A 17,793-nucleotide genomic window follows, 5' to 3' on the forward strand; every position below is an offset into this window, starting at 1 on the left:
ATTGCAGATGGGTCATTCGCATCTGTTGCAGGAAAAGGGCATTTATCTCCGTTTGAGGGTTTGGTCTTGCGGGATGTTTTGCATGTTCCTAAAATTTCATATAATTTGTTATCCATCAATAAGATTATAAGAGATTTTAATTGTCAGGCAGTATTTTCACCCGACTATTTTATTTCAGGATCTAAACTCGGGGACGACGATTGACACTATCCGGCACGATAGGGGACTCTACTTCCTAACTGATGATGCTTCCTTTAGGAATGATTATAGGACTAGCCTTTTCTCCTTAATTTTTTCTAACTTTGAGAATGATTTTCTGTTATGGCATTACAGCTTAGGACATCCAAACTTTCAATACATGAAATACTTATTTCCGCATTTATTTCATAATATTAATGTCTTCTTTAAAGTGTGAAATGTGTATTCGTGCCAAACAGAGTCATGTCACCTTCCACTCCTAGCCCTATAAACCATCCAAACCCTTCACCTTAGTCCATAGTGATGTTTGGGGTCCCTCACCAACCACAACCTCCACAGGGAAACGCTGGTTTGTCACTTTTATAGATGACCACACTTGGCTTACTTGGGTCTTTCTTCTCACTGATAAGTCCGAGGTGTTATTTGTATTCCAGCATTTTTATGCCACTATGGAAACCCAGTTTAATGCCAGGATTGGTATTTTGAGAAGTGACAATGGGTGGGAATTCTTTAATGCTTCCTTCAAGGAGTTCCTTGCATCCAAAGGGATTATCCACCAGAGTTTGTGTGCCTACACTCCCCAGCAAAATGGGGTAGCCGAGAGGAAAAATCGTCATTTGGTGGAAGTTGCCAGGTCCTTAATGTTATCCATATCACTCCCATCTTACCTATGGGGTGATGCCATCCTTACTGCTGCTCACTTAATCAGTCGAATGCCTTCCCGAGTCTTCAATTTTCAAAACCCATTAGACTATTTGAAAAAGTCCTACCTTACTACTCGTTTAGTCTCCGATGTACCATTTCGAGTTTTTAGTTGTGTTGTCTTTGTTCACTCCCATGGTCCAAACCGCACGAAATTTACCCCCCGTGCTAAAAAATATGTCTTTGTTGCGTATCCACTCCATCAGCGTGGGTATAATGTTACCACCCATCCTCTTGCAAATATTTTGTTTCCATGGATATCACTTTCCTTGAGGATCAGCCCTTCTTCTCTGTTAGCCATCTTTAAGGGGAGACCTCTAGTGAAGAGACTAACTGGTCCACATATACAATTCCCTTGGAGTCATCTCCTATTCCCGAACATGTCGGTCCTATCCTCCTTACCAATCAAGTCCCATGGATAACATACTATAGGACGAATCTCGAAAGGAAGCAACGTCACCTGTTGCATCTCCGACTCCGATCCATGAGTCAAACTCGACATCAGGTATGTGTATTCTTGAAATTAATGAGATTGATACTTTTACTGAGACTAACGAGTGCAGAGAGGAAAAGGGAGGAAAAGGTGCTGACAGCACCACTAAGCAGATGGGAAGACGACAGTGAATAACGATTTAGACATAGCTCTAGAAAATGTGAATGATACTAGAGATAATGGTGAAATGGTGGTGATTTCTGAAAATGAAACCCAGGCAGAGGAGACTAGTGATCACAGTGGAAATTTTGACAGTCTGAAGGAGTATGATGTTTCTCTTGATCTTCCAATAGCCCCGAGGAAAGGTATTCGGTCATGTACAAGGTATCCTATGCATAGTTACATGACATACAATAACCTGTCATCTGAATTTAGGGCCTTTACCACTAGTTTAGATACAGGGGTGATACCGAGTAACATATAGGAAACAATGGGAATTGATGTTTGGAAGGCTACTATTATGGAGGAGATGAGGGCTCTGGAGAAAAATGGAACGTGGGACCAGGTGATCTACCCAAAGGGCAAAGACAGTTGGATGCAAATGGGTTTTCTCAATAAAGTACAAGTCAGATGAGACTGTTAATCGGTACAAGGCTAGGTTAGTTGCCAAAGGGTTTACTCAAACCTTTGGGGTAGATTACTCCAAGACATTCTCTCTCGTAGCTAAACTCAATACTATCCGAGTATTGCTATCAGTTGCAGTTAAAATAGATTGGCCTCTGCATTAACTGGATGTAAAGAATGTCTTTCTCAATGGAGAATTTGAGGAGGAAGTCTACATGAATCCTCCTCCCGGATTTGAAGATCAATTCAAACAGCGAGTCTGCCCACTGAGAAAGTCGCTATATGGGTTGAAACAGTCTCCAAGAGCCTGGTTTGATAGATTTTCCACTTTTTTCAAAGAACAATGGTATACCCAAGGGCACTCAGATCACACACTTTTTACAAAGAAGTCAACTTTAAGGAAGGTAGCAGTTGATCTCATTGTGTACGTTGATGATATTGTGCTCTCCGGTGATGATGATGATGAAATTGTAAAACTCAAAGCAAACATGGCCAAAGAATTTGAAATTAAAGACCTTGGGAAGTTAAGATACTTTCTCGGAATGGAAGTAACCCGATCAAGGGACGAAATCTCAGTGTCCCAACGAAAATACACGGTTGATCTCCTAACGGAAACAGAAATGACTGGGTGCAAACCTGCTGACACCCCGGTTGAATATAATTCAAAGCTTAGCAATACTAATAACAATGTCCCGATCAATAAAGAAAGGTATCAGCGGTTAGTTGGGAAATTGATATACTTATCTCATATGAGGCCTGATATTTCATATGCCGTGAGTGTTGTCAGTCAGTTTATGTAGGCCCCTTGTGAGGAACACATGACAGCTGTTGAGCTCATCCTACGATATCTAAAAAGTACACCAGGTAAGGGGTTAATGTTCAAGAAGTCTGATAAACGTTGCATTGAAGCCTACACTGATTCTGATTGAGCAGGGTCTGTTGTTGATAGAAAATCAACATCTAGGTATTGCACATTTGTTTGGGGTAATCTGGTGACCTGGAGGAGTAAGAAACAAGGAGTTGTGGCTAGAAGTAGTGCGGAAGCTGAGTATCGGGCCATGAGTTTAGGGATATGTGAAAAAATTTGGTTGATGAAAGTGTTGTCAGATCTTCATTAAGACAATGAGCTCCCAATGAAACTGTTCTATGAAAATAAGGTAGCAATAAGTATTGCAAATAATCCTGTTCAGCATGACAGAACAAAACACGTTTAGATCGACCGACACTTCATCAAGGAGAGACTTGACAACGGAAATATATGCATTCCTTATGTTCCCTCAAATCAGCAAATTGCAGATGTGCTCACAAAAGAGTTACTGAGACAAAGCTTTGATTACAGCAAGTTGGGTGTTATTGATATCTACACTCCAACTTGAGAGGGAGTGTCGAAAAATAGCTTGTAACACTAGGGGTATTTTAGTAATTGTATGTACCCTAGTGCTTCCCACTAGTCTATTTATTTGGCCTATTCTCTTGTACTTTGTGTATCATAATTAATAATAAAAAATCAGTCTCTATCGTGGTTTTTTTCTCCCTAATCTAGGGTTTTCCACGTAAATCTTGTATTCCTTCTCCCTTTTATTTTTAACAAATACATTCACATCAATCATGTGATCGGTACTATATTGAATGAGAAGATTCCAAGCTTGTGATTTGAAGGCAAGTATATGTATGATGTATTTTTCAACATTTGTAGCTCCACCCGAGTTATAAATATCATCAATAAGCAAAATACTCTCATCATCTAGCGGCGGAATGTCATGGATAATGTCAGACATATGAAGCCATTGAAACATATTGACGTTGACATATTAAACACTGAGATCAATCATAACTAGTTGCTCATTCTTGAGCCAACACTAATGAACACCACCAGTGAAATCGCTCTCTTATAGCAGGACAATGTTCCAACACAAACACGGAATCTTCCCTTTCTAATAACTCATTTATATACTAAACAAAAGACAGACAAAGTAGTGACTGCTTATATGAACCCTTATGAAATTAGAATTGTTAAGAGTTATCAAAATTCCATGGAAGATTTACAATGAACTCACGAACTAGTTGAAGGTAGTAAAGGCCAACAACTAAGACTGTTCTAATGAGACAAGTTTTGAGACAATCTTGAGCTTGTTCATAAAGCTCCTTTTCACCAGAAATTCGTCTCTTGACCACATATTTCCATAAACTTTACACTCTCGGGAGTGAAAAGGAATATCATCTAGAGGCATAACGGGAATAGTAGGAGGATTTCTATTCATTCTAGTTTTAGAAGATTGATTATCACCAACCTAATGAGGACTGTCTTCCTTAGAACTAAAGTCTTCAGGAACATCTTCATTAGAAACAATTTTATCACTTTTAGACACAAAATTATTCTTCTCATATGAACGAGATTGAACCTCAAGACTTGAGGCAGCAACCTTCTCAAGTTTCATCTTCTTCTTCTTATTGAAAGCACTCAAAGGAATACCATCATCAGAATTATTCTCCTTATAGCTCTCAATAATACTAGGACTAATCTCTTTCAGTGTCTCCAGACATGTGCTCAACATCTAGAACAAAATTTTCTTTTTCAAAAATTTCTTCAACATTATCAAAAACCATGACTTCAGAAATGGCTTTAATAGACAAAACAACATTTTCAGGACAGACGTTTGACCAATCACAAGACTCTTCCTACAAACAATAGACTTTCCAAACACAACACTATCTTCAAGATTCTTTTCAATAACATCTAATAAGGAGAACTAACTTCATAAACATTACCAGCAGAGCCAAGGAAAGATCCAATAACATTCTCAACAACAAGATTCTCAGGAATCACATAACCTCTAACCAAGTCACAATCAACAATAGTTTCTTCAGACGACTCTAACTTAGCATGACAATTCACATTATTAAAACCAATAGAAATTAAGACTAAGGCAACAACCTTTTTAAGAACATATTATGAAACATCATCAGTCTTACTAGAAGTAACAATAGGAACACATTCAATATCAACAGAATCATATACAAACATCCATAGAGACGACAAGATATTGGGTGGGAGCTTCTTACCATCAATACAAGTAAGATTACCTTTTACTTAAACTAGATCATCATCGTTAGACATTATTAGATTTCCTCCCCCTCCATATTTCATAGTTTGGACACACATACCATGGTCCAAGAGTAAGGTAATTGGAGATATGACAATCAGTAATGATAACTTCGACCCAAAGGTGATATGGTAAAAGTTTAATACGTTGCATCATATTGAGAGACTTCTAAAGAGTACTATTTTTGCACTCAACTATTCCACTTTGTTGGGGAGAAACTAAGGACTTTTCATACTCTCTTCTATGGTCACACCTTATTTGAACAATTTTTTGTCCTTACTCTCTCTGAAGTTGCAAACATAATGTCCGACAAACTATGAAAGTTTGTTTACTTGTTCTTAACAGGCTAGTTCCAATTACATCGAGAGAGATCATAAACACACATAGAAGTATAATTCTCTCTCTGAAGTTGCAAACATAATGTCCGGCAAACTGTGAAAGTTTTTTTACTTGTTCTTAACAGGCTAATTCCAATTACATCGAGAGAGATCATAAACACACATAGAAGTATAATTCTTACATCCAAGACTTTCAATTAGAATAGTACCCATTAAGTCCACATGGAGAAAACTAGAGCACATGATCAATGTTAAGTTGAGAATGTTTATTGTGAGAAACTTTGATTTGTTCTCCACCATGACAATCACCACAACTCCATCTTCAAAAAGAACATGAGGTATCCCTAATATAGCATCTTCTGAAATTGCTTTCTTGCTTGAACAGAGATTAACTTGACCAAGTCTCTTATGCAAGAGCATAGCTTCATTATGCTTATGGATGTTACAAACATGATTAATAGCATTAGAAGTCCACAAGTAATAATTATCAGAAGATCGCGTATCTGTCATGATGAGAGCCTTGACATCAGTTGTGACAAGACATTTATCTTTAAAAAAGTTAACATTCGGACCTTGGTCACATGACTGACTTCTACTAATAAGATTAAATGTAAGCCCCTTCAACAAGCATTACGTCTTCAAGCAGTGGGAAACCGAGATATTGCAATTTTCCTTTCCCAATGATCTTTCTAGTTGCGTCATCACTAAAATGTCACTTGACCAGATTGATAGAGCAAATTAACATGCAGCGAAGAAAATCATAATCAATAAGCACTCTAACTATACTTAATTTGAGTTGAAAACATGCTTAAAAAAAACTACTACAGAAGAGGGTTTGCTAAACACAATACCTTTGATGAAACCTCTTCAAAAACCAGTTGAGCTCCACGTAAAGTTTCTTCAATCTACAAGTAGACCACTACGAAGATCTTCTCTACTATTCTCTTGCAAGGATTTTGTAGTGGAAACACTAAATTGAGTTGGTTTTGATGAAGACTGAAGAGGGTTTGGAGAGGGTTTCGAATTTTTCAGAGTTCTTAAAGAAGTACTGAATGCTTAGCTTAATTATTCATCCCTACACTTAATTTATAAAGCTTTCATCATGCAAATTCAAAGCTTGCATGAAGATCAGCTCCTTCTTCATGGATTAAGTAGAATTGGATGAATAAGGTGCTTTGTGTCACAATCGCTCTTTCGGAAGCTTCTCTTAGCGATTGTGCGGCACTTGTTCCCGCTCATGAACAAGCCAGCCAACTCGAATACGAACTGTCGATGGCACACCGAGGGCCTCTTGCAACCTCCAACCCCGTTTTAGGGAAAATGGTTTTAGAAAACGGGTTTAAAGAAAAGGTTTTCGTAAGAAGATTTGAGAGTGTGTATAAAGAAAGAAAGATTGTAGTAGACTAGAAAGCAATAAGCAACAACAACGGCTTTATAGAGTACTACTCCGGGTATGAGGAAGTGATGGTTAGTCTTATCCCCATATAGTGCATTCTGAACAAAAAGCCAACTGGCGCCCTTGCATATGCAAAAGTGCGAGTGGTCACTTACAATGAAAATGTAAAGAAAGCAAGCTAACTAAACTAAATACAATACAGGATATGAAAGTATGCTAGAAGGGGGTTGGATTAGGCATGCGGCCATGGGCAACAGGCCCTGGACAAGCATGACCGTTACACTTTGCACCATAGTGGAGATTTCCAACTTTTGGAAATTTCCACTTTGTATTTTCAAAATTTGTTTTAAAAAAATGATTTCTAAAAACCAATTTACAAATAAACTAATTTATTTGTTTTATTAGTTTTATAAAAAGAAAATTAATTCAATTAATTATTTTTAAATAAAACTAATTAATTAGACCTTTTAATTAATTTTGTTAATTTAATATCTAATATTAAATTAATAAAATACCAATTTCACTACAATGAATCTAGTTTCATATAATTAATATTTAAATCATAATTTAAACATTAATTGATTCTCCAATTTCATTTAATTTCGATAAAATCAAACATTTCAATTGTATCGAATACAATTAATAGAAACCCTAATTGAATTTGAACATTTCAAATTCTAAACCCTAATTTCAGATCTCATCTAGATTACTCAATTTACTAATCCAAATTAGAACTAGTAGAGGGAACTTATGGACCTCCAGATCATGAGCTCCAACGATTTGTAATTAATTGGTTAAACTTTTTAAACCAAATTAGTCACTATTCGTTAACTACCAAGACATTCCATTATAACTCGATAGTTGCACTCTCCTCACTGTAGATATATTTATGTCCATTTTAACCATAATCAATAAGTAAATCCTTCACAGGTCGTTTGTATTTACAGTTGGGTCAAATATTACCATTTTACCCCTGTAAATACATCTTGTTCCTTAAGCTCCCATTGGTCCTCCATTGAAAAATTGATTTATAGTCCAACTTATAAATCATGACCCTCTCTTTCCTGAGAGGATGGGGCCCCATTATTCAAGATAAGGCATCAGCACTTAAGAGAACAACCTATCTACTAACCCTAAATCGAGTATGAGTGAATTCCATATTGCAAAACTATGTCCCCAGCTATTTATCCGGTCTTATCCCCAAAATGGGAGGCTTATTGAGTAGTGTTGTTGGACTACTCTCACCTATGCAGATCAAAGGATAATCCCAAATAAATAGAAGTTGATAGTTAGCTCAGGATTAAGATCGAGTTACCCTAGGTCATTAAGTTTAAGGTAGTCAGTTTTAATAGTAAACGGTTGTTATAAAGAAAAATGACTATTTCGAGGTCCGGTCTTATGCAAACTCATTACATAGGATGCCTCCACTCACATATCTTCATATGAATGATTTTTGGATCACATCATTTGTATCAGTATATAAAATGGGTCGCATCCAATAGTGTCACCAGGATGAAGTACTCAATCTCATCCATACACTTATAGACCATTTTGGCTACATATTAAAACTTGATCATCTTTTATGTCGTCACATAAAGTTAAAGTATTCATGTTATAGCCATGGATTTTTTTATTGGATTTTCATAAAAGAATGCAATATCAATAGTAATTTATTGAATAAAATACTCAATAACATTTTTATTGATAAATAGAATATGTTAACAACATTTACAAACTGCGTGTTTAGAACATTCCCAACACAGATTCCACATACTTTAGATTAGTGATGTAATTCTTCTCTCCAATCATGTGTTTGGAGCTTCCATTATCAAAATATCAATCATCTTTTGCGAAAGATCGAAAAGATGTAAGTACCACATTGCATCATACTCCTATTTTTGCACGCCACTCCTGTTTTGACATAGAGCTTGAAGGCTTTTAAACATTAACCTTCTTGAACCATGTAAAAGATGACCAAGGTAATTGTTATAAAAACCATGCAGCTTAAAACAATAAGGTTTAATACAACGCTTTTTGTCACAATTATGACAGATCCATACCCTTTTAGGATGTTTTACAAACTTTTGAAAGGATGTCTACGTAGATGTTGAGGACACATGTACTAACATCTACTTATGATCACTCTCAACAATAATCTTTTGTTTCTCTTTAGGAATAGACTGGTCATCAACTCTTTTCTTTGTGCTGAAGTATCCAACACCTGTTAAATCACCAACTTTTTTACCTTGAGACAACCAATTTAGTCTTAGCTTGATTTAACTCACGTTTAAGCTCAGCAACAGTCGTCATGAGTCTATGAGTATAAAAAAGGAGTGACTCAATTCTTTCCTTCTGAACATCCAAGACTTTCATGTCCTCTAACCCATTGTTGATGTAAAATACAGTAAAAATTTTTAATTGATTCAAACTTATATTCTTATTCTTCGCTATGTTCATTGCATTTTCTTGAATTTTCATAAATGAATGCCCTATTCTTCAGATTCACTACTATCTTCAGTGTCTTTATCAGAAAAAATAAACACATGGTTCTTATTCTGCCATTTGAGATAATTTGGATGTTGGGACTGATAATGACCATATCGTTCACATTCCCTACAATGGAAGGATTCTCTTTTATTCTAACCAATAAGCCTAAATGATCAACATCCTTCTTTTGATTCTGAGATCTATATGGATTTGAAGATGTGCTTCCACTTTCTTTAACATGTCGAGGCATATAATTCCCAAATTTCTTTTCAAAGCGTTTCAAAATCTTGTTAAACTGTTTAGATAGCAAAGATATGAAGTCTGCAAGAGATTATTTCGACTCTACAATTTTACCTTCAAACTGTTGATTTGCAGAGGATTGTAGTGGCCTTTATCTCTCTTATCAGGTTTCCTATCAAAATTCATCTGAAAAGTAAGTAAGAACTCAATCAGTTCATCAACCTTCATTGTTACAATATCCTAAGCTTCTTCAATTTGTCGCCTTTGTATCAAACCTTTTTGGCAAAAATCTGAGAACTTTTCTAACCAACTTCTCTTCTGATGTCTTCTCCCCAAAGCAAATGGTTCGTTCAATATATTAAGTAAGAAAAAAACCTTAAATTCGGAAATTGTTCCATCTTCAAGCATTTTCAAACTTCCAAACTTTGTAGTCAACGACTGAAGTCTGGACATTTTGACTTTAGAGATTTCCTCGTGAGCAATAGGCAAAATGTCTCAAACTTTCTTGGAAGAGACACATGTTGATCGAAAGATATTTCTATCAACATCGTTGAAGATAACATCAAGGGCACAAGAATTGCCTATGAATATTTCGTCCTTAGCTTCAGTCCATTCGACTTCAGGCTTAAGGGTGTTCCCAACATTAAGAACAACAATTTGAGGAGTCGTCCATCATATTACCACTACTTTCCAAGTCTTGTGTTCAAAGACTTTAAGAAAGTTGTCATTCTAACCTTCTAATAAGAGTGGTTAGTTCCATATAACACAGGGGGACGTGGGGTAGATCAACCTTCTTTGATTTCTTCCATTTGAAGAAATACGGATGGGAACACTAGAAATAATGGTGACCTGCTCTGATACCAATTGAAAGAAGGTATATGTCACACAATATAACTTGTTACACACATGATAATAAAGTATGAACATAACACAAAGTTTAGTAACCCAGTTTGGTGTGATACTACCTCGTCTAAGGAGCAACGTCCCCAGGAAAGATTATTTCACTAATATAAAATCAAGCGATTACAACATTGTACTTATCTGTAAATAAATGATAATTACAGTGACACATGAATAGCTTAATTTTGTTAATGATCAGTTAGGCTCCCCCTTAAGTGTGAGACTTCCTTTCAATGAAACTAGACTTCCCCTAAGTGTGAGAATATGAGTGAATGATCACTTAGACTCCCCCTAAGTGTGAAACTCACTCTCACCAGGCACTTTTATCTTTACATCTTCAAATGAAGACCACTTTACTAAAAATCTTAGGTTCTCCTTAAGTATGAGGATCTCCTTTCAAAATACTGTAGAACGAAATCAACAAAATCTAGCGAATCACTCAAGATTAACAATAGCAAAAGCTTCACAATCACATGAATTGATATACTTGTGTTTTGGGCACCAACACAAGACAATGACTCAAAAAAATCTTCAAAGTGACAACCCTAAAAAAAGAACAATATTCTCTTAAATATGCACAACTGAAGGAGAAAATAATCCAAAACCAGCAAACACCATACTAAGAAGGAAAGAATTCTGCAAAAATATCCGACATGAGTTTCTCAGATAAGGAAAATATAATCTACAAAACCTGCATTTCGAGAGACATTCTAAAGGACAATCCAAAGGACATCTCAAAGAACAACTGCCACGACAACCTTAAAAAATAAAGCCAATACCAAATCTCTAACACTTAGGAAATAACTTTTACTCTCTATGTGTTGAGTATGGAATAACTAGACATAAGACTCACTTACACTCCCAGCAGAACAATGTAGCTAAAAGGATGAAAAGAACCTTGATAGAAAGAGTGAGGTGCATGTTGCTCGAAGCAAAGATACCTTTGAGATATTTTAGACATAGGCATTAGCTACTGCCACCTTCAAAGTGAATAGGAGTCCTTATACTTCAATTGAGATAAAGACCCTAACTAAAGAAAGATGGATAAGAGTGCCTCTAAACTTATATTTCAAATTTAACGACTCTTGGTTGTTATCCTTATCCCCAAACTAAACAATGAAAGTTTGAACCTAGAGACTTTAAATGTTTGTTCATTGGGTATCTAAAGGATACTAAAGTGTTCAAGCTTTGGGATTTCAAGACCAACAGAGTTAGCAGAGATGTAGTGTTCAAAGAAAGAAGAATTCAATATGGATTCTAATAACTCTCATTTGTGGACTAATTTAACTCTTAAAACCCAAGTTATTCGATTTATTTGATATATTGTTTGTTTAAATTAGGATAGAATCTTGTGAAATTGGAAAGATTTCATGTGAGCGTGGCAAATATTTGTGATCCTTGATTTTAGAATTTTTCTTTATAACTTATGTTTATTGAAGGATGTTGGCGAGATTTTTAGAATTGCAGTTTTGATGGAATTGCATTACAAGCCAGTTGAGCAGATTTTCAAAAAAAAAAAAAAAAAAAGGAAAGAACCTTATTTTAGCAACTTTGGAAAGGATCTCTTCAGTGATTTCTTGTCCGAATCTCAATGATTTGAAGCCTAAAAAAATCTTAAAAAATCCCTAGCATGAAGGCTATAAATAAGGCATGAAATCAATCAAGACACCAATCTTTACGTATCTCACTTCTTCAGTTTCCACCATTTATTTTTGCTTTTCTCTAATAATACTCTTGCATTCTTGCTACATATGTATCCGATCCATCGGAAGATTAAGATTGTTAGACCCAACGATCCTTGACAAAGGAAGTTGAGTTAATTGAGGAATGATTGTAGTCGGATCTTCTCGAATATAAGTTTTTCTTTATCTTGTATTTTCTCGTTTTCTGAATTCAATATTCAATAAAATGTATAGTTCATTAGTTCAAGTTTTGTACTTTCATTCACATTAGTTAATTCAAGTGCCGATTGGTGCTCATGTCTTATCTATTACGTTTGTCATCTCAATCAGTGTCTTCTTCTATTTCATTTTGAACTAAACCCTAGTATTCAAATATATAAATGTCTTTCGTGCAAAAGTTGAATCTAATACCAAAAGACAAATGCTTGGTAACATTTTAAAAGAACTAAAGGTAATTCTTATTTTCTTGAACAATGTATAATTGTTATGGTGTTACTTATGCATGTGATACTCTAAATAATGGTACCATATATATGTCAAAAACTAAGTGCAAAAAATTACTCTAGGAGAGACTTAGACATTTATATATTTGTTTCAACTTTTTTGTTCTTAAAAAAATCATATTGATAAAATATTACTACTATGAATGTGTTGATTAATCACAAATAAAATTAACAAAAATAAACATATCAACAAAATACGAGCAAATGATAATAATTTTAATTTATTAATACCATTTTCTTGAAAACATACTCTCTCTTCAAGTTTTATAAATTAAAATAACAATAATAATTTTCTTTCGAAATAATCCATAATAACAATTTTAATTTATCCATATTTCTCAACCATTTTACAAAAAACTTTTAAGAATTGGACACTGAGAATTGGTAATTAACGTGAAAATAAAGTGTAAAATGAGAAAATACTTTTGACATTATTAACCATATATAACATAAAATGTTATTATAGAATGGAAAATATTTTGGACGTTATGAACCCAAGATGTGCAACATAATAGCAAAGTCTCCCAATCACTAGACCACAAGGAAATTTTAGAACAATTAATCATGCGCCTTTATAAACCACCAAAAACCTTTTCACCAAAGATTTTCTTTTTCTTTTTTTTCGAAATTTCCAAACCATTTAAAAAAAAATTTAAAAAAAAAATTACAAACCAAATTGACTATCAGACGGCCCGGCCCCTAAATGATAGATGATGATAAGAATTCAACCAAAGTTGATGACAAGAAAATGAGATTTTATACCCAATGTGAGGAATGAAACATTAAAGAATTTAGTAACGGTTATAATTCTATAATTAGGATTTTCCATTCTTGTAAATATTTTGTGATAATTTCCTTTTGTGATATTTTCCTTTTCTATGCTTTGTACACTTGTATATATTCATATCTTTGGTGAATGAATAAAGCATTCTGATTCTTTCTCAAACCTAAGAGTTTTACATGGTATCGGAGCTCTCTAAATAAACTTAGGGTTTTTGTGAACCTTAGGGTTTGAGAATTTAGAACCCATTTGTGATACATTTAAGGTTTTGTGCAGAGGTGAGTTTACACTTTTGTTCACAGTCGCCGTCTTCGATTCATTCGCCATCGTTAGCCGCCGCCGCCGTCCAAAAAAAAAAAAAAAAAAAGGAAGCTATTTTTTTTCGACACCACCCAGTCCAAAGAGAAGCCCAGCCGCCGATCTACAAAACCTCAAAGTCCGGTTGCTATCTAACCAGTACGTGAGGCTCACGCGCCGATCGTTCTTCTCTGCCGTCTGTCCACGCGTCGGTACGTGTAGGCACGTGCGCTATCCTTTTTTGTTCGTTTTCTGTGGGTTTCTTCAGTGTGGTTGACTCTTCTTGGTGGTGTGTTTGTTTGGGATATATAGATATTCTCACTGCTTGTAAAGACATCTCTTCGGTAAATTAGGGTTTGATTCTCTGCTGTCCAGTGTCTATTGTTTTTGAGGTAATGGCTTATCAGAAACAAGTAGTCATGTCTGAGATTGTTCCTATGGTGTCAAAAGTAACTGAACACAAGTTGAATGGATCCAACTACTTTTCATGGAGATTAAATGTCCGCCACTTTATTAGGAGCATGGAGATGGATGATCACATTACAGAAGAGCCACTGATTGATGCTAATAAGAAGATTTTGTGGTGGGACGATTCAAGGATGCTTCTACAAATCAAGAATTCTATTGACCGTGAAATTGTTGAACTAGTAAATCACTGCGAATCAGTCAAGGAACTATTGGAATATCTAGATTTCCTGGGAAAGAGAATATTAATAGAGTGTTTGATGTTTGTAAGACTCTATATCAAACTGATCAAGGAGAAAAATCTCTTACAAGATACTTTATGGAGGTTAAAAATACATGCGCGGAATTCAATGCCTTGATGCCAATCAACACGGATCCAAAAGTTCTAATGGCTCAACGTGAAAAGTTGTTTATCATGAGCTTTTTAGTAGGCCTTGCACCTAAATATGAGATGGCCAAAGATCAAGTGTTGTCAAGCTCAAATATCTCCTCGTTGGAAGAAGCTTACACTCGAATACTTCGTACTGAAAAGACACAAGCAGTTACAACATCTGATTCTAGCAGTGCTTTGATTGGGCGCACAAATGATTATAGAGGTAATAAGGGGGTTGAATCAAATAGCTTCAAAGGTCATCCAAATAATCAAAGATCAAATCCAGGAGGTATTGTTTGCTAACCTGGCCATACGAAGCGTGAATGCAGAAAATTGTTGAATAAGGGTCAAAGGATGCCATCACCCTCTGCACATGTCGCCTCTACTCCTGATAATCTTGACAAGTCAATTACGATTTCTGCAGAGGAGTTTGCTAAATTTCAGCAGTATCAAGAGTCATTGAAGGCATCATCTTCTACTCCCATTACGGCCATCGCAGAGACAGGTAACATTTCTAAATGCCTTCTTTCCTCCACGTCAAAATGGGTCATTGACTCTAGCGCTACAGACCATATGACAGGTAACCCCAGTTTATTCTCTAACCTTTATACATCTACCTCTTCACCTAATGTCACTATAACTGATGGAACCTCCACTCCTGTTTTAGGATCAGGAACCGTCCATCTTACTGAATCAATTTCTTTGTCATCAGTTTTAAATTTACCACATTTCTCTTTTAATGTGATTTCAGTCAGTAAACTCACTCGTGATCTTCATTGTTATGTCTCATTTTTTCCTTGTTATTGCTTATTTCAGGATCTTATGACGAAACAGACTATTGGTAAAGGGCGTGAATTTGGAGGTCTTTACATCTTTGAACCACAAATACCTACGGCCATCACATGCTCAAATGTGTCGTCTCCCTTTGAAGAGCATTGTCGTTTGGGTAATCCGTCTATCTCTGTGTTGAAGAGTCTTCGTCCACAACTTCAACATCTGTCTTCTTTAGATTGTGAGTCATGTCAGTTTGCTAAATTTCATCATTTGAGTTTGTATCCTCGAGTCAATAAACGAGCTAGTACTCCTTTTGAATTAGTCCATTCTGATGTTTGGGGTCCTTATCCTGTTGAGTCCAAAGGAGGGTTTCGGTATTTTGTTACATTTATCGATGACTATTCTCGTGTTACGTGGTTATATTTAATGAAAAGTTGTTCTGAGTTACTTTCTCATTTTCGTAACTTCCATGCTGAAATCCAAACTCTGTTTAGTGGTGCTCTTAAAATCCTACGGAGTGATAATGCTAAGGAATATTTCTCTCATACACTCAAGTCTTATTTAGATGCCCATGGCATTCTTCATCAATCTTCTTGTGTCGATACTCCATCCCAAAATGGAGTTGCAGAACGAAAGAATCGTCATCTCCTTGAGACAGCCATAACTTTGATGTTTCAAATGCATGTTCCAAAATCCTTTTGGGCTGATGTTGTTTCCACAGCTTGTTTCTTAATAAATCGCATGCCTTCTTCCATTCTTAAGGGTGAGATACCTTTTCGTACTTTATGCCCCAAGCAAAATTTGTTTCCCATTCCACCCAAAATATTTGGTTGTACCTGTTTTGTTCAGGATGTTCAGCCTCAGCATACCAAGTTGGATCCAAAGTCCTTAAAATGTGTTTTCCTTGGTTATTCCCGTGTCCAAAAGGGGTATCGGTGTTATTGTCCTAGTCTAAATAAATATTTCGTCTCTCCTGAAATCACTTTTTTTTAACATACTCCATTTTTTTCATCACCATCATTCTTTCCAAATAAGAGTCAGGGGGAGCATAAGGAAGTAGAGGATGATTTCCTTGTCTACACAGTTACTTCTCCCTCCGATCCTCTTCCTGATTCATTTCTACCTGTGGCTACCTCTACTCTTCCACCCATCGTTAAGGTCTATACTCGACAACAACTTCCTTCAGTTTCATGTCCTATACCAAAGTCTTCTTCGTCAGTGGATCCAAAAACGAGTGATGATCTCCCTATTGCTCTTCGTAAAGGTAAGCGTACATGTGCTCATCCTATTTCCTCTTTTGTTTCGTATAACCATTTTTCACCTTCCACATGTTCATTCATTGCATCCTTAGAGCCTATTTTTTTTGTTTGTAAAGACGAAGAAACAAATTCGATTTTGTCTGTATCCATCCCTAAAACTGTTCATGAGGCTTTGTCTCATCCTGGATGGTGTGTCGCAATGGTGGAGGAGATGACTGCCTTAGATGATAATTGTACTTGGGATTTAGTTTCTCTCCCTACAAGAAAGAAAGCTATCAATTGCAAATGGGTGTTTGCAGTTAAAGTCAATCCTGGTGGTTCTGTTGCTCGGTTAAAAGCACGCCTCGTAGCGAAAGGCTACGCACAAACTTATGGCGTTGACTATACCGATACTTTTTCTCCTGTAGCAAAAATGACATCTGTGAGGTTGTTTATTTCATTAGCTTCAATCAATCATTGGCCTTTACATCAGCTTGATATTAAAAATGCATTTCTTCATGGTGATCTTCAAGAAGAGGTGTATATGGAGCAACCACTAGGGTTTGTTGCTCAGGGGGAGAATGGAACGATGTGTCGCCTTCGTAAATCCTTGTATGGATTAAAGTAGAGCCCACGAGCTTGGTTTGGTAAATTTAGTCAGGTGATTGAAAGTTTTGGAATGCGGAAGAGTAGGTCAGATCATTCAGTCTTTTTTAAGAGATCTGAGAGTGGTGTCATCTTGTTAGTTGTATATGTGGATGATATTGTGATTACTGGTGATGATGCTTCAGGTATCCAGTCTCTAAAGACCTTTCTTCATAGTCAATTCCATACAAAAGATTTAGGCATGTTGAAATACTTCTTAGGAATTGAGGTAATAAGAAGCAAGAAAGGAATTCTATTATCACAAAGAAAATATGTACTTGACTTGTTGGCTGAAACAGGAAAGCTAGGGGCTAAGCCATGTAATACCCCAATGATGCCCAACTTATAGCTCACAAAAGATGGAGAATTGCTAAAAGATCCTGAAAGATATAAGAGGTTAGTGGGAAAACTTAATTACCTTAAAGTGACTCGACCCGACATAGCCTATTCAGTAAGTATTGTGAGTACATGTCATGCCCTACAGTTGATCATTGGGCTGCATTGGAACAGATTCTTTGTTATTTGAAAGCTGCTCCCGGGTGTGGTTTATTATATAAGGATTATGGTCATACTAATATTGATTGTTTCTCAGACGCTAATTGGGCAGGATCTA

This window comes from Benincasa hispida, chromosome 3, assembly GCF_027475165.1.
Source record: "Benincasa hispida cultivar pf3 chromosome 3, pf3_genome.v1.1, whole genome shotgun sequence".
Classification (NCBI taxonomy): domain Eukaryota; kingdom Viridiplantae; phylum Streptophyta; class Magnoliopsida; order Cucurbitales; family Cucurbitaceae; genus Benincasa; species Benincasa hispida.